Source organism: Malus sylvestris, chromosome 16 (genome assembly GCF_916048215.2).
Source record: "Malus sylvestris chromosome 16, drMalSylv7.2, whole genome shotgun sequence".
Lineage (NCBI taxonomy): Eukaryota > Viridiplantae > Streptophyta > Magnoliopsida > Rosales > Rosaceae > Malus > Malus sylvestris.
Window position 1 is genome coordinate 17,798,856 of NC_062275.1, and position 21,764 is coordinate 17,820,619.

The 21,764-nt window shown below is 38.2% G+C and overlaps 1 protein-coding gene across 1 annotated transcript in view; it reads right to left on the reverse strand.

Annotated features, from left to right (window-relative positions):
• The window catches only part of LOC126606787 (uncharacterized), a 31,186-nt gene extending 13,928 nt beyond the window's left edge, over nt 1–17,258 (reverse strand). The window contains exon 1 of the mRNA XM_050274180.1: nt 16,066–17,258. The gene's annotated coding sequence lies outside the window, so the exon portion shown is untranslated. The remainder of the gene's footprint in view (nt 1–16,065) is intronic.
• Between the last annotated feature and the right edge of the window lie 4,506 nt (nt 17,259–21,764).

The window sequence follows — 21,764 nt, forward strand, 5'->3', positions numbered from 1 at the left end:
AGTGAGGTTTTGTGAGTTTTACCTTTTTATGCATTCTTCTGTTGATCTGAGACTCGCATTCGCTCATTGTGCCGACGACTTCATCAAATGTACTTACTTCACCATTGAAGACCTGATGCGCCATTTACTTGAGTATTTACACACTCAAGGGGGAGTGTTGCAGTCCTATTAGATTAGGAATGTGATTGTGTAAATCCTAGTAGATATGAGAATGTATCTTATATTCCTATTAGGAGTAGATTACCTATTAAATGTTGTAATCCTTAAGGGAAAGGTTTTTACCTATCATACTACTATAAATAAAGGCACAATGGGGTGAAATAGAATACACCCACAATTACACATCTCTCTTTCTCTCTACTATTGCTGCACCTTCCCTCTCTCTCTGACCTCTATAATTGTTCAGTAAATTATGCCTACAACATAATGAATAAATTAAACATTTTTTTATAAATAATATTCACATCCTTTACATATATACATTTATATGTTATGAACATACCTCTAGCACGTGTGATTTTTAAAATTATTAGTAATTGGGATACTAGAAGATCATTTTCTTTTAAGATTGTGTAACTTGTAAGGCAAAGAATCATCATCGGTTTACTATAAATAAAGGCACAAGAACTTAAACATACAAAATTCCTCAAATCCTTTTCTCTCTTCCTCCTTTTCCGCACCTCTCTCTTTCTCTCAAATAAAATAGTCCATGAACATTATATAAATTATAATCATATGCACTGTTTTAAAAATCCCCGTCTAGGCGTTAGGCGACTGGTCACCGCCCTGATTAATGCTTAAGCGTTTGAAAATTAAGAAAGGATGCCTAGACCTAGTGAGGTGCCCGCCTAGGCACCCGCCTAACCCGTCAAGACCTGCCTAGGTTGCAACTCACTTAGAGGTAACTTTCATTTTGCATTTTATTTTATTTTTTCAATAAATTGTAAAAGACATATTGAATACTTAAATGAACACACATTATATGCTTGTTTCTTATGTTTTCATTATATTTCAATAGCTCATAATATATATGTCATTCTATTTTGTAGTTTATGATGAAATTGTATATATTTTAAGTATACATATACTTGTTTACACGAAATATAATATATTTAATTAAATCCGCCTAGACTCCGCTTAGGAGTTAGGCCCCAACCCACCGCCCGATTAGCGTCTAATATCTTTTAGAACCTTGATCATATGTACAGATAATACATATATTTTTTCATTGGTTTTTTTTTTTTTTTTTTTTTTTTTTTTTTTTTTGAGGAAATATTTTTTCTTAGGGTTAATTACACTTCTAGAAGTAGGGATATAGTGCGACACTGATGGAATTGTAAAACCATACAACTCACGCAAATTACATGCAAGCTTCTTCGTATTTCACGCTCACATTTTAAAAGTATTTTCGGTTAGTTCAAGTGAAGAGAGAGAGAGTGAAAACATAGATAGAATTAAGTTATATTCTCATTTACAAATCTTGTAAGAGAAGGGATTTCATTTCTTTAAAAAATTAAGGATTAGTAATGGGACTTACACTACATCGAATTTTAACGATCTAAAACGTTTATTTTGTAAGTCTCATTTCATAGATTATTCTTACAAAAATACAGTTCAATCATAAACCATTTGTGTATTTAATTGTCACCATGATATTTCAATGTTTATCGGAACATAGTGTTCGTCAATTTTTTTGAACTAAATTAAATGCCTCAAATATTATTGATTTGACTAATATTTTGTAAGGATGATCCATGAGGTGCAACTTAAAAATAGATGGTTCGAATAGTTGAAGTTGATGTAGTATAGGCCCACAACTAATCCCAATATTTTGAACAACTAATCTCTTTCCTTAAGTGCTGGTTTATATAATTGCATCACCAAAAAAAAAAATGTAATGTTAGGTAGACTAAATTTGCAAACTAAATAATGTTTCACCACTAAAAAATAGGCATGTTAATCAACACTTAAGTAATGATTTAATCATAATTTCCATGTCATTTAATTTACAAAGTTTAGTCTCCCAACATTACCAAAATAAAAAAAAAAACAATAATTATGTTACATTTTGAATTATATTTAGGGTTGTGCTATCCACACACCCATTTTTACTTCTCACACACCCCTTGTTAATTTATGTCCGTTGATCTTCTTCAATTCATCTGATCCAACGGTCGAAAACTAAAAAGGTGTGAGAGAAGTAAAAGAGGGTGTGTGGATATCACACCCCTACATTTATAATACGGGATAATCGTCCATTTTTTATCGCAGGCATTGCATAATTTGCCTTACATGAAATAAAAATGACATTCTCACACATAAACCACCAGATAATATCAAAGTGTTCTCAATAAAAATTGAAATCAGAACCTACTATGACAAAGCGGAGAGAGAGGAATACCACGAGCTACTTCACTCGGAAGCTGGATATTCAGGTTCAAAAATATTATTCTTACCTTCTAATATAAATTATTTGTACCTCTCTCTTGTAGAAATAGGACTCACACATGTTGGTATACCCTACTCTATTAGAGAAATAATACAAATAGATAGTAAATGTAGCCACTAACGAAGCCAAGGTGGGTGCAATGGGATTCATTGACCCCAATAAGTTTGTTGGGCCACTCTTTTTCTTTTGGTGCAAAGTAGAGAAAAAATGGGAAAAGGCATTGCTTTGGTTTTTTGAAGAATAAAGAAAATGAAAGGTTGATGACTTTGGTTTTATAATAGGAGAGAAGGTAGAGCCTTTTCTTATGCCTTTTGGTTTTGAGCAGCAGCAGAAGAGAGAAGAGCTGTTTGTCAACAGCTCCAATTTGTGAGCAGAGGAGAGAGATGAGAGCCACACCAGAGAAAGCATTCTGCTCACCCATTGAAAAAGAGCATGGTCGGGTCTACCATTTTGAAAGAGAAGCAGACGCAAAGAGTGAGAAACATGGGGCACTATTTTGAGGAGGCAGTAGTTGCTGCTTTAGTGTTCTCTTTGGATTGCCTTATTTTTTTGTTCTCCTTTGAGCAATCACTCATATTGGTGCTAGAGAAATTTGTTATGTATTTTCATATTCTCTACTTGTTCCTTGTTAGAGTGAGAGCTATGGATGCATGTGAGATTTGGGATTTGAGTTTGAAATATATCTTTAAATGGAAGTACGATTGATTTTTGAAAGCTATTTCTTGACTCCGCCATTGAGTGTAGCACTTCAAACAATTTAGGATATGTTTTGTTATTCGCAGTTCAAAAAGTTTAGAGTGTTACTATGCCCACTTCCTTTCTTATCTCTCAACTCAACTTATTTTGTCACCCACCATTAAAAGTATAAGTAATGAAATACCATCTCCACACCCACCATTATTCCTAAAATAACCTTAATCTTACAATTTTTGTGAACTTTTTCTATCACCCATCTAAAATAACCTAAAGGTAAAAACAACGGCAACCCAGCACACAACCATCCCCCCTCCCCCAAAAATCCCAGCACCCGCAGATCTCAAACCATCCCCCAACACCCAGAACCCACCCAATTTCAAAGTTTGCAGAACAACCACAAATCCATTTTTAGTCGCTAAATTTTAATCAGTATGGCACACTCTCGACGGGGGGTGATTTTAGGGTTCTTATTTTTAGCATTTTCAATTTTAATTTTGTTTATAAGTCTTTGTGTAGGTCCTTCAAGGTCATTTTGCAAGAGGGAAAATTTATCAACTAAATGTTTAAGTTATGTTTGAGAAAATAAGACAAAGGGATGAGCTTAGCAGCATTAAAAATTTATTGTGCAATCCTCGTAATTATATTTTTCTTTAAATATTAAATATTTAAAATGTACAATGAGGTTTTGGAGTGGCAATAATAAAAACAGTACCTTTTGGCAGTCCTATTAGATTAGGAATGTGATTGTGTAAATCCTAAAATATTTAGGATATCCTTATGGGATTCTATCATATTTCTCACACTAGATATTATTCTATTAGAGTTATAATCCTATCGGGGTAAGGAATTTACCTTTCTACTACTATAAATAAAGGAATAGAACACACCTCATAGTTACAGATCTCTCTCTTTTCTCTCTATGCCGCCGCACCTCCTCTCTTTGGCCTTCATAATTGTTCAGTAAATTATGCCTACAACACGTTATAAGCATGTTCTTAACGCTACGCTAAAGAGAGTTTGATATTCAATCAGGGGAGTAGTATGTTTTAATCATACTTTTTATGATTAATTTATTATTTTATTAAATCTACATGTTATTGATTCAATTTAATTTTTGTATGTTCAACGTGATACAACTCATTGAAGATGCAATTTCGGCTTTCCGAGAAGGATCTTCTACAAAATTCAAAGGCTCGGTTGTTTTCTGCGAATCGGGTTCTATTAAAATAAATTAAGATATTTGAAATGACCATGAAACATGAAAACATTCCCCATGAAGCATAAACCCCCTACATTTATATTTTCCTTATGTTATATATATTGCATAAGTTTTCATATAATTGTCAACATATATATACATGCATTCTTTCATATAATTGTCAACATATATATACATCGCCTGCAGTCGAATGACTTGGGGATGCACTGTCACAACGACCTACTGTCGTCTACTAGTACATGGAATCGTTCATCTCAAAAATTCCAAAAGAAATCCGACCTAGTTTTGGAGACCCACATGTGGCCGACCTAGAGCCTGGTGATTGAGCAGTTTACTTGCTTTGGCACAACCGTTTAGGACACTTAGGTTGAACAATGAAGCCATGACACATCTCTTTACCCGCAAAAAGGATCTTGTGCTTACAAGCACACTTTGCCAAGCCCGCTAATTTGGGAAATTTGATTTCTATATCATCCCTATCAAAGATACAATATTACCTTCTTTTAACAGTGGATTTAAGGGAATATATGTGGACTAATCCAACCAAAATGCAAACCATATAAATACTTTTGGTTTTGGTTCATGAATCGACAAACTGGTCACATGTTTGTCCACACACATTGCTCCTAAACCTCATGGCTGATTATAAGGGTTCACCACCCTAATTATCCCATAAAGTTTAGAAGGCTGGATAATGTTAGAGAATTGATGTCGAAGGTTTTTGATAAGTTTGCACGTATTTTAAGTTTATAATTGAACATCGAATTCCCATGTTCACCCCAAAACAGCCTCGCAGAGTGATCACAAAACGCAATATAAGTGAACCTTGGTGAATGCACCAAGCTTTCAGTTTCTATCTAGGGCTATGCAATCTTGTACGCAGCTATGTTGGTCCGTCTTAAGGCACATTACCACCCAACTTATTTAACGTTACAGTTGGTTATTGGGTGTGAACATGACGTTTTGTACTTACGCATTTGGGTATGCATTCCATGTGCCAAGTTGCGCCGCCGCAACGTACCAATATGGGTCCTCACATAAGGATGTGAATCTTTGTTGATTATGATTCTCCTTCACACTAGCTCTTGTAGAGTCCTTGCACGCGATCTCTTTACTGCTCATTTTACGAATTATCACTTCAATGAGACAATCTTCCCGCTGTTAGAGGGAGATAATAACGTCAAACATTCCTATATAACCGCATGAATTTACGTTAACGTTGCCTACTATGTCTTATCTTAATCCCCGTACTGCACAAGTGTGATAAGCAAGTGCAATGTATTCTAGCTTTCAGAATGTTACTCCAGACGCATTCCTTTGATTTAGCTAAAGTGACGAGATCATATACCAGCTGCAAACATGCCTGCAAGTATTCTAGCTTTCAGAATGTTACTCTAGACGCATTCCTTTGATCTAGCTAAAGTGACGAGATCATATCCCAGCTGCAAACATGCCTACAAGGATATACGTACTTAACGGACGTCGAGTTAACATCCTTGAAGGATGTGCTACCTCTAAATGATGGTTTGGCCGCCTCTGTTGGAGGGTTCGATACACCGATAAATAGCCAATCAATTTACCTCAACATGAAGCATGACAGATCACTCAGTTCATTTGATTCACTTCCCTAAAAGAGGAAGATCACGGCACAACATGAATCCACACTCATTTGCTGTCTCAAATCATTTCCATCTTACGAGATTAATCTGGATTACTCCCGAGACTTGAAGCTCTTGGTCTAGTATACTAGTTTGGATAAGATAATGGAATTGAAATAAGATTATCATCGATGATTTTTTCACTTATATAGTAGGTACTGACTTAAATGAAAAGTGATGATATCGAATCGTGTTCCGTTGATTAGTGACAACGTTGAACTGATTGGACAATGAAATCACAATCCAGGTTAAATTCCTTACCAAAGTGTGTTTTAGACTTATCGTTCCTACACTGCCCAAGGTAACGCTGTTGTGTTACTAGTGGGAAATGAAGCGTAATGAGATGAATAAAATAATGCAATATGATGCATGCCTTAAGACGCAAGGTTTTTCTCAAACGCCTTATGATTGATTGCAACATTATGAAATGTGGTTAGTGTTTTCTCCATGGGGATATTGATACGGAGATTGACATGTTAATTCCCAAAGAATTACATGGACTGGTTCAAATAATTCCAAACCATGGAACACCCTCTTAACTTGTTGGAGGCGTTCACTTATGGATTGAAGCAATCCGACGGATGTGGTATACCTGTCTAAGTGATTATTTGATCAGTTAAGGATATGAATTATGCCATTGCGTGTTAAACTATGAAGTCTTATTTAGAATTTCTAAAGTTGTAGTTTATGTCAAATGACATGAATCTAACTAAGACTCTGGAAGAGCTTGAGAAAATTACCTTAGACCTGAAGACGGAATTTCAGACGATGGATCTTGGGAAAACTCGTTTATACCTTGACCTAAAGTTCAAGCGTTGTTCTGACAGTACTTTGGTCTACTAGTCGAACTACACCCCGAATGTGTTACCTTTTGAGTATCCATACGCTATATGCAAATAAGATCCTTAAAGAGGTTATGGAATCCGAAGTTCCATATCTGAGTTCAACTTTGCACTTTGTTGTACTTAACTTATTGTATTAGACAGGACATCTTCTTCATTGTTGATTTATTGGTAAATGTGCAGCACTGCACCTACACGCAGCCACTGAATTGGTATTAAAGGCGTTTTTCGCTACCTTAAAGGTACTACAGATTGGGCTAATCCCAGCACATCCCGAATGGATATGATCCCTTTGATCCTCGAAATAATGCTTGCCTTGTTTGTTATGTTGATGTTGGTTACTTATCAAACTCGCACAAGGCACATCCTCAAATGGTTATGTCTTTATCGTTAGGGATATCGCAATATCTTGGAGATCCACGATATGACCTTAGTTGCAAAATCTTCGAACCATTCCAAGACTCACCTTACTTCACTATGCACACGTGAGACATGGTTGAGAGCTCTTGTTGATCATATTTGAAGTACTTGCTGTTTTCATCCATCGTTGAGTCCCAATGACGATCCATGAAGACTATGCTGCATGTATCAACTCGACCAAGACATGATACATCCACGAAGTCAACACCAAGACATATTGCGTCTACATCTACATCAGCAAAGCATCAGGAGATTGAAGTCATGCAAGTTGATCCTAGACAACTTTGTCGACCTCTACACGACATCACTGTCGAAGTCAACCTTCCAGAAGCTTGTTTGAGGAATTGGTTTTCTTAACTATTCATATGCAATGCTTGTAATTCTCATTTGAAAGTTCTGTTAAACTCAGGGGGAGTATCTAGAAGTATACTCACTTGATCTTTGCTACCTAACTAGGTTTTGACGAGGCACCCATCCTGGGTTGGTCATACCTTTATGAGCTTTTCTACTTGTGTCCAGAAGACGTATAGTTTTGACTTAATGCAACTTCTCACTTTTCTCCTTAGTTTATGGGTTTTTTATCCCACATTAGGTTTTACCATAGCGAGGTTTTGTGAGTTTTACCTTTTATGCATTTTTCCGTTGTTTTGAGACTCACATTCATTCATTGTGTCGATGACTTCATCAACTGTACTTACTTCATTGCTGAAGTCCTAATGCACCATTTGTTTGAGTATTTACACACTTAAGGGGGAGTATTGCAGTTCTATTAGATTATGAATATAATTGTGTAAATCCTAATATATCTAGGATATCCTTATGGGATTCTACCATATCTCTTAGACTAAATATTATCCTATTAGAGTTGTAATCCTATTGGGGTATGGAATTTACCTTTCGTACTACTATAAATAAATGCACAATAAGGTGGAATAAAACAAACCTCACAGTTACACATCTCTCTCTTTTCTCTATGCCGCCACACCACCTCTCTTTGGCCTCCATAATTATTTAGTAAATTATGACTACAACAATTTGTATTTATAATTTAATTAATTAAGATATTATATTAATGTAGTCTTGGATAATACTTTGGTACTCACCAGTGAGTATTCACCTTTTGGTTTTGTTCAGGAATATTTCAACACATGTTCAATGGACATGTTATTAATTTTTCTTGGGTTTTAAACATCAAGGAACAAGTGATTTTTTTATTGGGTCAAATCAGAAAATGAGTACATAGAATACTCATTAGTGAGTACATTGAATCTGTACTAGTGAATACATAAATATTAGGATGAACTACGGTTTGACCCCCTAAACTATTACCCCAATTGAAATCCCCTGAATTATTTTTTGGTAAATTAACCCCCTTGAACTACTTAAAATCAACCAATTAACCCCTTGCAGTTAGATTCTGTACACTATTTCGTCAAATTCAAGGGCAAATTATTAAATCTTACTTGTCAATTATAACCTCCAATAAACTAAAGAACCATATAGCATAATAAGAAACATAATTAAAAAACTTATAGCATAATAAGAAACATAAAAGAAACCACATGTTTACATAACGGACCATTTCACATTGTCATAATTCTATTGGTGGTTATAAGTGACATGTAAGAAGTGATAATAAAAAGACTAATTTGCCTTTGAATTTGGCAGAGTAGTGGACATAATTTATTGATAAGGGGTTAATTGGCTTATTTCAAATAGTTCAGAGGGTTAATTTCAATTAGAGTAATAGTTCAGGGAGTTAGACGACAATATACTCTAAATATTATGGGTTAATCTTCCCCTCCCTTATTAATAATGGTGATCATTTACAACTAGGATCTTTAGTTTAATTAATTAATGTGGTGTTCATTCCTGGTCTAGTTGAACATTGTCGCAACACCAAGGCACATTTGAGGACCCAATAACATGCGATTTTTTTTTGGTATAGATTTGTTAAATTAGATGTTAAATTAGCTACCAATGGAGTTTGAACTCACATCGTCATGCAAGGGCTCAACGCCTTAAAGCACAATATCAATTATGTTCAAGCCATAAATAAAAAAATAAAATAAAATAAAAATATTTTGTTCAAGCCATTAACCCACATTTTGGCTTATTTGTCCTTTCATATATGTATAGTGTTGGCATGAGCTAGTTATTTTATAATTAGTTGTAAATAATATTTGTTTCATTTAAAAATATAAATTTTCCATTATGATTAAGTTATTTAGTTACTTTTCTATTCTGACAAATCTTTCTATAATAAGGAAAATCTCTTATTTATTTTAACATATTTATCAAAGCAAGATCCTTCTGACGATCCGAAGGAATTACCATACCAATTTTAAACAACCTTGACCATGATCATTCAAATTGTATATATTGAATCTTATGTTGCCAAGATATGCTCAGGATCGATATGTGATGTCATCAATACCTATTCAACTATCATATCTCGCTCTCGAGATATGACCAAAATCTACCAATGGTCCAATAACATAGTATTTTCTTTTTATTTCTTGACTGCATTTAACTTTTGTGTTAGACTGCCTATGTACCTTAAGAAGGGATCTAGCCATTCATAGTTCTCCTAGAGGAGTGTTAATGTTTCTTATGGCACTTTCTAACAGAAAGCATAGAGTTTCACAATCATTCCATTTCTAGAACTTGACGAGCATGATTCACTAGATTCCAACCTATATAACGAAAACATATGACAACCAGGATTGTCATTCACCAATCACATATATCACAATGTTTTTTAACACAATACTGCAATCAATAACATATAACATTCCAAAGAACCACAATGGACAATATTAATCTTTAACCACGTTGATCAACCAATTTGATAGTAAATCAACCAATCTGATCGTAATAATATCATTCATAAACTATACTTTATAAAGTTATAAAAAAATCCACAAGAATTCTCAACGGAGTCACACAGATATCCATTGGCCTTTCTAAATTAACCATAAAAGTTCTCGAATATATCATTCATAAACATGGAAAACTAAGCCTAGAGCGTCATAATTCAATTAAAGCCTACAACTCCTATGTTCCCGCATTCTAAGCCGACTCAAAAGAACTTGTGAAGATTTATAGGGATCTAGTTCCAAACCACTCAGCGGAATCCCAAATAGAATATGATTCTGGACTACTTAACAGAATTGAGTGAAACTAGGTATACAAACCACTTAACGGAATCCCGAATAAAATACGATTCTGAACCACTTAATGAAATCGAGGCAAAGTAGGGTATCCAGAACTCTCAATGGAATCTTGAATATAATGTGATTTCAGTCCACTTAACGGAATCGAGGCGAGACAGGGTATCCAGGCCACTCAACGGAATCCCACTAAAGAATGTGTATAGTTCCCTAATGTAGATTAACCAGGCGGAACCATAAGCATTTAGGTGTGGTCTCCCAATGTGGGTTAACTAGGCGGGACCACTTATGGAAGTAAGTAATCGAGTAGGCAATGACCCTATAATGAGGATTAACAAGCTAGGACCATAGGCATGCCTCCAATAGTGTGGTTCCTCAATGCGGATTAACCAGGTGGAACCACCTATGGAAATAATGTAACCAGGTAGGCAATGACCCCCCGATGCGGATTAACTAAGCAGGGTTACCCCCAATAATGTGTATGGTCCCTCAATACGAATTAATCAGGCAAGACCATAGGCAAACAAATAACCATATGGTCCCTCAATGCAAATTAACCAAGTAAGTCCAAAAGTTTAATAATCCCGTAAATTTCGGTAAGGTACCACTCGCACACATCCCTCGGGAGGCTCGCTGACCAAGATGGGCCCACTCTCTATCAGATATATAGTAATGTTATTTCAATATTTAAAAATTATTCGGGACATTATGTACTAAAGTCGATCATCATTTATGGTCAACGATATGATCAACAACTCTAGTAACCTAATCCATAGGATCTGTATATCGAATTTTTTTATTCGTAACATTCTAAGGTCTTCAAATATTACATACAATAACATACTATAAATTCGTGACGATAAGCCAGTTGTGCAATTTAACAGAATTAGGTTTAAACAACAGAATTACACTAATGGATATAAAAAATTGACTTAGGATATTAAAATTAGCCTAAAAGGACCAAGTCAGGTAACTAGCCATGTGCCGCCACACGTGGTGGCCGACGGCCTCGAATTGCCGGAATCTGGCAAACACCAAAATGTTCCTAAATTATATCAATTTGTAGATTGTGAAGAGTGGAATAAAATTCATACCTGTATCGAAGTAAGAAAACGGCTGTAAAACCTCAAAATAGGCCGAGAAATGCCGCAGATGGTTGGGAAAGACACCGCCTTTCCACAAACGTCCCATCCAAGGCTGGGGTTTTGCTCCAGACGTCGACAACGTCTTAGGAAGGGTGGTGCTCGTCGAAAAAATGGAGCTTGCCATCGGAAAACTTGAAAATGCACAGGTTTGATCCGCCACAAACGCAGCCAAACGACGTGAACTTGGGGTGGAAAATGTTTGTAGTGAGGAGAGAAGTTGTTTCCAAGTGGTAGCCGAGATCAATTCACCAAAAAAACGCCAAAAAATGGCGTCCAAACTATGCCCAGAAACAAGTCATGTCGCCAGGTCAGGGAAGCAGCCGAGTCAAGCCACGTGAGTCCACTTTCCCAAGATAAAAGGGTTGCTCTAGCTTTGTTGGAGCCTGCCTTATATGGAAGTGCCAAATTACCAATATGCCCCTACCTTTGTTCATTTATTTCTCCTTCGTTACAACTCTGATTCGCAAATGGTTTTAGCCTACACACTTGTGAGATCGAACTCTATCTTAAAACACTAAAAGTGACCTCAAGAGGTCTACCACTTTTTAATGGCTAGTTACAGAAATTCAACTTTGTAACTACAACAACAACAACAACAAAGCCTTTTCCCACTAAGTGGGGTCGGCTATATGAATCCTAGAACGCCATTGCGCTCGGTTTTGTGTCATGTCCTCTTTTAGATCCAAGTACTCTAAGTCTTTTCTTAGAGTCTCTTCCACAGTTTTCCTAGGTCTTCCTCTACCCCTTCGGCCCTGAACCTCTGTCCCGTAGTCACATCTTCGAACCGGAGCGTCAGTCGGCCTTCTTTGCACATGTCCAAATCACCGGAGCCGATTTTCTCTCATCTTTCCTACAATTTCGGCTACTCCTACTTTACCTCGGATATCCTCATTCCCAATCTTATCCTTTCTCGTGTGCCCACACATCCCACGAAGCATCCTCATCTCCGCTACACCCATTTTGTGTACGTGTTGATGCTTCACCGCCCAACATTCTGTGCCATACAACATCGCTGGCCTTATTGCCGTCCTATAAAATTTTCCCTTAAGCTTCAGTGGCCTACGACGGTCACACAACACGCCGGATGCACTCTTACACTTCATCCATCCAGCTCGTATTCTATGGTTGAGATCTCCATCTAATTCTCCGTTCTCTTGCAAGATAGATCCTAGGTAGCGAAAACGGTCGCTTTTTGTGATCTTCGCTAGATTGCTCCGGTCATTAGTGTGGATAAGTATATAAATGGATAGAGATAGGAAAGCAAACACAAGATGTACGTGGTTCACCCAGATTGGCTACGTCCACGGAATAGAAGAGTTCTCATTAATTGTGAAGGGTTTACACAAGTACATAGGTTCAAGCTCTCCTTTAGTGAGTACAAGTGAATGATTTAGTACAAATGACATTAGGAAATATTATGGGAGAATGATCTCGTAATCACGAAACTTCTAAGTATCGGAGTGTGGTGTCGTCTTGACTTGCCTTATCTGTCTCATAGGTAGATGTGGCATCTTCTCTGGAAGTACTCTTCTTCCATCCAGGGGTGGTATCTTTAACTGGTGGAGATGCACAAGGTAATGTATCAATTTCACTTGAAGCTTACTTGTAGTTTCAGGCTTGGTCAAGCGCGATACAAACCATGTAGTAGGAGTCCCCCAAGTCGCCGAGCTAGGGGGTCTGCTGAAAGAGGTGACAGACAAGGTAAGCAATCAGAGCTCCGACTGATTGTTCACCTTCTCCCCATCTTGCAGCAGCATGAAGGATAAAGAGAAGAAAACTGAGAAGAGATGATATGAGATACTTTTGCTTTTGAAGAAGTAACTTTCCACAGGTTTATTCTTGAACTGAGCTGAAGGGTTTTCTGGTTTCCTCCAGAGTATAAGGCCGACTGAAGAATTTGAGGGTCAAAACAAGTCCATCAAATCTAGAGTACGTTCCACCCTGCTGATATGGGATACTTTTGCTTTTGACAGAGTAATGGATGTATCGGCACGTGTGCTGTTACGCTTGTCTCCACATGCTTCCTTGTATCCTTCGCACTTGCCCTATCTGTTCCTCAAGCAGATGCGGAATCTTCCCTGGAAACATAAGATGTTGAAGATGAGTACTCGAGAGCAATGCCAGGTAAGTAATCAGGTAAGGGGTTCCAGGCAGTCCGTTCCTGGCTGGAAGCTTGATTCCAAGTGCTAACTGATTGCTCTCTTTCTCCTTGTCTTGCAGGTAAAAACAAGGCCAAAGGAAAAGACAGGGAAAAAGCATGATATGGGATACTCTTGCTTTTAACCCTGATGATATGAGATATTCTTGCTCTAGTATAGCTTGTTTGCAGAGGTATTATCGGGGGGAAAGAAAGCTGAATATTTCGAAAGGCTTCGTTGGGAGTGCCCTCTCAGATATGATGAAGGGTTGAGCATTTTTGCAGGTCTGCCTGTCCGTTGGGGATGGAGGTCGACATATATAGGAGTCTCCCTAACAACAAGTAGTAATGCTATTCCTTTACCCTGCTTGGTCATAGCACGGTAGTGGGAGCTGCCAGTTTCACATGTTTTAACTCTATCAGAGCACTTTGAAAAAAGTGGTCTGTGGTATTTAGCTCTCGAGATTCGGAGAACGATGCCTCTTCAATTTTTGAGAAAGCAATCATGCTGGGGGTCTGGCTCTCGAGATTCGGAGAGCAGTGTCTCTTCGATTTTTGAGGAAGTAATCATGTTGGGAGTCTGGCTCTCGAGATTCGGAGGGCGGTGCCTCTTCGATTTTGGAGCAAGCAATCTTGTTGGGAGTGTTGTCTCGAATGTGAGTAAAGGTTGGGCATGTTTGCTAGTCTACCTTGCCACGAAGCACAAAGGTTGACACACAGAGACTTTCCAATTATCCAGCAATGGTACTGTTCCTTTACCCTCTCTTCGATTTTGAGAAAGTAGTCATGTTGGGAGTCTGGCTCTCGAGATTCGGAGGACGGTGCCTCTTCGATTTTGGAGCAAGCAATCTTGTTGGGAGTGTTTTCTCGAATGTGAGTAAAGGTTGGGCATGTTTGCTAGTCTACCTTGCCACGAAGCACAGAGGTTGACACACAGGGACTTTCCAATTATCCAGCAGTGGTACTGTTCCTTTACCCTTGTGGGTAATAATATGGTAGCTAGACCTTCAAAATTTATGTGTCTAAACTTTGTTAGTGCTGTTTCTTTGCTATTCTTTTACCTTTCTTGGTCAGAGCGATGTAGTGGGAGCTGCAAGCTTCACGTGCTCAACTTTGGCAGAGAACTTTGGCAAAGTTATCTGTGGTACCCATGAGCTATTGTTGCGTGTGGGAAGTGGGTGATTGAACAGTAAGATTCATGTGCTTTCTACTTCACCAGAAGTCTTCGACAGAATGCCCATAATTTCTGCAAAGCTGAGTGTGCGTGTGACAGGTGCTGACAAGGCTAGAAAAGTAGGTACCTCTTCGATTTCTGAGATCGGCCCTCGTGGTCTCTGAGCAGCCCAGCTTTTGAGAAAGCGAGCGCCTCTTCGATTGATTCGGAGAACGATGCCTCATCGATTTTTGAGAAAGCAATCATGCTGGGGGTCTGGCTCTCGAAGATTCGGGGAGCAGTCTCTTCGATTTTTGAGAAAGTAATCATGTTGGGAGTCTGGCTCTCGAGATTCAGAGGGCGGTGCCTCTTCGATTTTGGAGCAAGCAATCTTGTTGGGAGTGTTTTCTCGAATGTGAGTAAAGGTTGGGCATGTTTGCTAGTCTACCTTGCCACGAAGCACAGAGGTTGACACACATGGACTTTCCAATTATCCAGCAATGGTACTGTTCCTTTACCCTCTCTTCGATTTTTAAGAAAGTAGTCATGTTGGGAGTCTGGCTCTCGAGATTCGGAGGACGGTGCCTCTTCGATTTTGGAGCAAGCAATCTTTTTGGGAGTGTTTTCTCGAATGTGAGTAAAGGTTGGGCATGTTTGCTAGTCTACCTTGCCACGAAGCACAGAGGTTGACACACAGGGACTTTCCAATTATCCAGCAGTGGTACTGTTCCTTTACCCTTGTGGGTAATAATATGGTAGCTAGACCTTCAAAATTTATGGGTCTAAACTTTGTTAGTACTGTTTCTTTGCTATTCTTTTACCCTTCTTGGTCAGAGCGATGTAGTGGGAGCTGCAAGCTTCACGTGCTCAACTTTGGCAGAGAACTTTGGCAAAGTTATCTGTGGTACCCATGAGCTATTGTTGCGTGTGGGAAGTGGGTGATTGAACAGTAAGATTCATGTGTTTTCTACTTCCCCAAAAGTCTTCGACAGAATGCCCATAATTTCCGCAAAGCTGAGTGTGCGTGTGACAGGTGCTGACAAGGCTGGAAAAGTAGGTGCCTCTTCGATTTCTGAGATCGGCCCTCGTGGTCTCTGGGTAGCCCAGCTTTTGAGAAAGCGAGCGCCTCTTCGATTTCTGAGATCGACCTTCGTGGTCTTTGAGCAGCCCAACTTTAGAGAAAGCAAACGCCTCTTCGATTTCTGAGATCAACCCTCGTGATCTCTAAGCAGCCCAGCTTTTGAGAAAGCAAACGCCTCTTCGATTTCTGAGCAGGCGCCTCTTCGATTTCTGAAGCTCCGTCAAGTGCAGATTTTTATAGGGGCTGGCATTAAGTTCCAAAGCACACTTGAATCTCCACCAGTAGAAGCTTCATTCTTGCACTTCTAAGATCTTGATTTGTCCGACCTCTTCTCTCTTCAACACCTTTGAAAATGTCTGACCCCTCCGACCGTCGTTTTGACTTGAACCTTGTTGAAGAGGCAGCCCCGCCTTCCCCAGACAACATATGGCGCCCATCCTTCGTCTCCCCTACTGGTCCTCTTACCGTTGGGGATTCCGTGATGAAGAATGATATGACCGCTACGGTGGTGGCCAGGAACCTTCTCACTCCCAAAGATAACAGACTACTTTCCAAACGGTCTGATGAGTTAGCTGTTAAGGATTCGCTGGCTCTCAGTGTTCAGTGTGCAGGTTCTGTGTCTAATATGGCCCAACGCCTATTTGCTCGAACCCGCCAAGTTGAATCATTGGCGGCTGAAGTGATGAGTCTCAAACAGGAGATTAGAGGGCTCAAGCATGAGAATAAACAGTTGCACCGGCTCGCACATGACTATGCTACAAACATGAAGAGGAAGCTTGACCAGATGAAGGAAACTGATGGTCAGGTTTTACTTGATCATCAGAGATTTGTGGGTTTGTTCCAAAGGCATTTATTGCCTTCGTCTTCTGGGGCTGTACCGCGTAATGAAGCTCCAAATGATCAACCTCTGATGCCTCCTCCTTCTAGGGTTCTGTCCAGTACTGAGCCTCGAAATGATCCCCCTCCGGTGCCTTCTCTTTCTGGGGCTATACCGACTGCTGAGACTTCTCCTAAGCAACCTTTGTGAAGGCTCCCTCTTGTGTGTTTATTTTGACTCATGTATATGTACATATTTGTAGCTTATCGGGGATATCAATAAATAAGCTTTCCTTCATTTCAACGTACTGTGTTAAAAACACCAAAGCCTTCTTCGCTAAGTTCTTTGAATTTTCTTTTGTTGAAGCTTGTATGTTGAAGCTTTCTGAGTGGAGCATGTAGGTTGGGGTAGTGTTCCCTTAATTTTCCGAGTGAGGAAAACTTCTCGGTTGGAGACTTGGAAAATCCAAGTCATTAAGTGGGATCGGCTATATGAATCTTAGAACGCCATTGTACTCGATCCTGTGTCATGTCCTTCGTTAGATCCAAGTACTCTAAGTCTTTTCTTAGAGTCTCTTCCAAAGTTTTCCTAGGTCTTCCTCTACCCCTTCGGCCCTGAACCTCTGTCCCATAGTCGCATCTTCTAATCGGAGCGTCAGTAGGCCTTCTTTGCACATGTCCAAACCACCGTAACCGATTTTCTCTCATCTTTCCTTCAATTTCGGCTACTCCTACTTTACCCCGGATATCCTCATTCCTAATCTTATCCTTTCTCGTGTGCCCACACATCCAACGAAGCATCCTCATCTCTGCTACACCCATTTTGTGTACGTGTTGATGTTTCACCGCCCAACATTCTATGCCATATAGCATCGCCGGCCTTATTGCCGTCCTATAAAAATTTTCCTTAAGCTTCAGTGGCATACGGCGGTCACATAACACGCCGGATGCACTCTTCCACTTCATCCATCCAGCTTGTATTCTATGGTTGAGATCTCCATCTAATTCTCCGTTCTTTTGCAAGATAGATCCTAGGTAACGAAAACAGTCGCTCTTTGGTATTTCTTGATCTCCGATCCTCACCCCTAACTCGTTTTGGCCTCCATTTGCACTGAACTTGCACTCCATATATTCTGTCTTTGATCGGCTTAGGCGAAGACCTTTAGATTCCAACACTTCTCTCTAAAGGTTAAGCTTTGCATTTACCCCTTCCTGAGTTTCATCTATCAACACTATATCGTCTGCGAAAAGCATACACCAAGGAATATCATCTTGAATATGTCCTGTTAACTCATCCATTACCAACGCAAAAAGGTAAGGACTTAAGGATGAGCCTTGATGTAATCCTACAGTTATGGGAAAGCTTTCGGTTTGTCCTTCATGAGTTCTTACGGCAGTCTTTGCTCCTTCATACATATCCTTTATAGCTTGGATATATGCTACTCGTACTCCTTTCTTCTCTAAAATCCTTCAAAGAATGTCTCTTGGGACCCTATCATACGCTTTTTCCAAATCTATAAAGACCATGTGTAAATCCTTTTTCCCATCTCTATATATTTCCATCAATCTTCGTAAGAGATAGATTGCCTCCATGGTTGAGCGCCCTGGCATGAACCCGAATTGGTTGTCCGAAACCCGTGTCTCTTGCCTCAATCTATGCTCAATGACTCTCTCCCAGAGCTTCATTGTATGACTCATTAGCTTAATACCCCTATAGTTCATGCAATTTTGTACGTCACCCTTATTCTTGTAGATAGGCACCAAAGTGCTCGTTCGCCACTCATTTGGCATCTTCTTCGTTTTCAAAATCCTATTGAAAAGGTCAGTGAGCCATGTTATACCTGTCTCTCCCAAAAGTTTCCACACTTCGATTGGTATATCGTCTGGGCCTATTGCTTTTTTATGCTTCATCTTCTTCAAAGCTACAACCACTTCTTCCTTCCGGATTCGACGATAAAAAGAGTAGTTTCTACACTCTTCTGAGTTACTCAACTCCCCTAAAGAAGCACTCATTTCATGTCCTTCATTGAAAAGATTATGAAAATAACCTCTCCATCTGTCTTTAACCGCGTTCTCTATAGCAAGAACCTTTCCATCCTCATCCTTGATGCACCTCACTTGGTTTAGGTCCCTTGTCTTCTTTTCCCTTGCTCTAGATAGTTTATAGATATCCAACTCTCCTTCTTTGGTATCTAGTACTAAAATTCTAAAATTGACTTAAATAAAATAAATTTGCTTAATATGAATTACCCAAATTTAAACAGTGAAATTCGGAGGCGAGATTTCAAAGAGTGCCCCTGCATGAAGAGGCGTGTTGAAGAATGTTAAAATTCTATTAGAACTCTACAAGATTAAATAAAATTTATGTTGAGTGGTTCCACCACTAATTGTTCCAAGGCTTTTTGCAATAGGGCCTCCCACTTGTTGGTCTATCATGTGGTTAAACTGATGACTATCTTGGTGCTAGATTAATTAGCAGTCAATCGTGCTGGACCACCATAATGCTTTTATTCTTTGTACAATTTGAAATAATTCGGTAAAATAGATATTTTTAAGGGAGTTTTAACGAAACACTTTCGATATTATTCACTTTTAACGAAAAATCACATTTTTACATTTTTTTGATATTATTCACTACACCTTTATTTGTTATTTTTCATTAAAACAAAAGTTTTTTTGGACTTTTCGTTAGTTTTTCTTATTTTTTAAGCTAAACCTACTATGTGTGTACTTACTTTACATGTAATACATCTTTTTCACACATCCACAGGACTAGGATTCTCTCCCTTCTCTTTCCATCCCCTTCCATCCTCTCCTCTCACATTTTCTATTTTGTCTTTCTCTTTCTATAAAAAAATTAATATAAAATGTTGATTTGGCTTAACCGTGACCGTTCAAATATGAGAGGAGGGAAGGGGAGGGAAAAAAAAAGGGAAAGAATCCTACTCCCTTAAATTATTTGTGTAAAATTCATGTATTATTTTATATATATACATATATATATTATTGAAATTAATAGACTAAATAAATATTTTAAGAGAAAAAGTTTTAAATTTTAAATAATCGATGAAGTTTTCACTATTTTTTTTTAAAAGTTGCTGAACAATACACGTGCATATATTTTATCAGTTTCGTACTTTACTAACTAATCTAATAAATAACTCTGTCTACGTGAGTACGTGGGATCAAATTCAATAAATATATAACTATACTCATAAATATACATACGAATATCTATAAATATAAGGCTGACTATATACATACTATCAAGTTAATCATTTGAGCTAGGTCAATTCTGTATTTTATCTCTCACCAAAGGGCCTTCTGGGAATACCACAATCGCCAAGTGTGGTGTGTGAAAAGAAAGATCAAAGGAAGAAGTCCCGATGGATTTGAGTTAGAAGGCTGGTGGCGGATACATTGAAGTAATTGCGACCTTTGACCTTCCTGTAAGTCACCGATACCTCCATCCCTCTCTCTTTACTTTTGTGTGGCCTGTTCCTATGATAGGTCCACTCAACAAACTTAAACCATTTCATCTCTAATTTAATGCACAAAACTTCTCACCAAAAACCATCCAACCCAGAGACCAGTTAACTCCCGCTTGCTCTTGTAATTTACGTATTGGAAAAAACAAATATGGCAGCTGGGTAGGAACGTGCATGCGTATGCATAACGCATGTGCAAAAACTTAGGGTTTGGGAAATGCAAGCACATAAAGTCGGCCCTACTTTTGCCTATTTTTGTTTATGTTAGCGATGGTAGACAAGAAACTAAGACTTGCACGAAATGATCCTAATATTTTCTTCTTTGCCCGGGTATATCTTGTTGTCTTATTCTGAATTTTTGTCAAAATCGATGATGTTTTGTATCCAGGTTAACTTGATCGAGCTATATGTTGTTGGGACCTAATGACAACTTTTTACCTAAGAAAATGATCAAGATATATACTATATATTAGTCTACTTTTCCCATCTCTTGGTATATCATCGGTTTCCTTAAAAAAAGACTAATCTTAGAATGGGACATACATTTGGCAGCATTCACCGCCCTTAAGTGGTGATGTAAAATATAAATGTGATGATTTCTGATATACGTGATATTCTACTTTTAGGGAAGGGAAGGAGGGAGGGGGGATTGTGTCATGTCACACAATGGGTCAACCACTAATTAGGTTTCGAGCTCAACACTAATATACTACATCCTCACAATCATCGTGAATACAACTAGGCTGTAGTACTAGTTGGTTAGTGATGGTAATACTTACCACCATATTAACTGATGATGATGAATATAAATTTCGAGATTTGTGTAGCACACAAATGAAATGTCATTCATCCAACAACGATAGTTAATATGGTGGTAATGCTCATTATCGCTCAAGGGTGGTGAGCAAACACTCTCCCTAAATTTTTCCAAACTTTTAAGCTTTTTTAATTTATTTAAGGATAACACTTGTGTTCTCCCTTTAGGGAATGAGCTCATTCCCATACTTTCAAAGAGCGTATCTTCACTGTAGGAATTTTATAATTGGAACCATTCAATTTCTGAAAATTCATTTGAAGATCATCCTACAAAACTCATTGGAACCGAAGTTTCTTTAGTCACTCAAATGTATCAAATAATTGGACGATTAATCATGAATATGTTACTTCGTCATTTCACCGATAATTTATTTGATACATTGGATGACTAAATAAACTCATATTCGAATTATCTTTTATAGAGATGAACTTCAAATGAATCTTAAGGAATTAAACAGTATCAATTATAAAAAAAAATTATGATGAAAATACATTGTTTGCAAGAGAGAAAATTAGTTCATTTCCAAAAGAGAAATGTAAGCATCATCCATTTTTATATATTTATTTATGGAATATGCCTTAAGGGCCCCTAGCCTCTTCACATATGAGTCAAAGAGCTTTGCGGTCAAACTTGGACTAAACAGTTTAAAATGTGGGGTTATGCCAGCCTT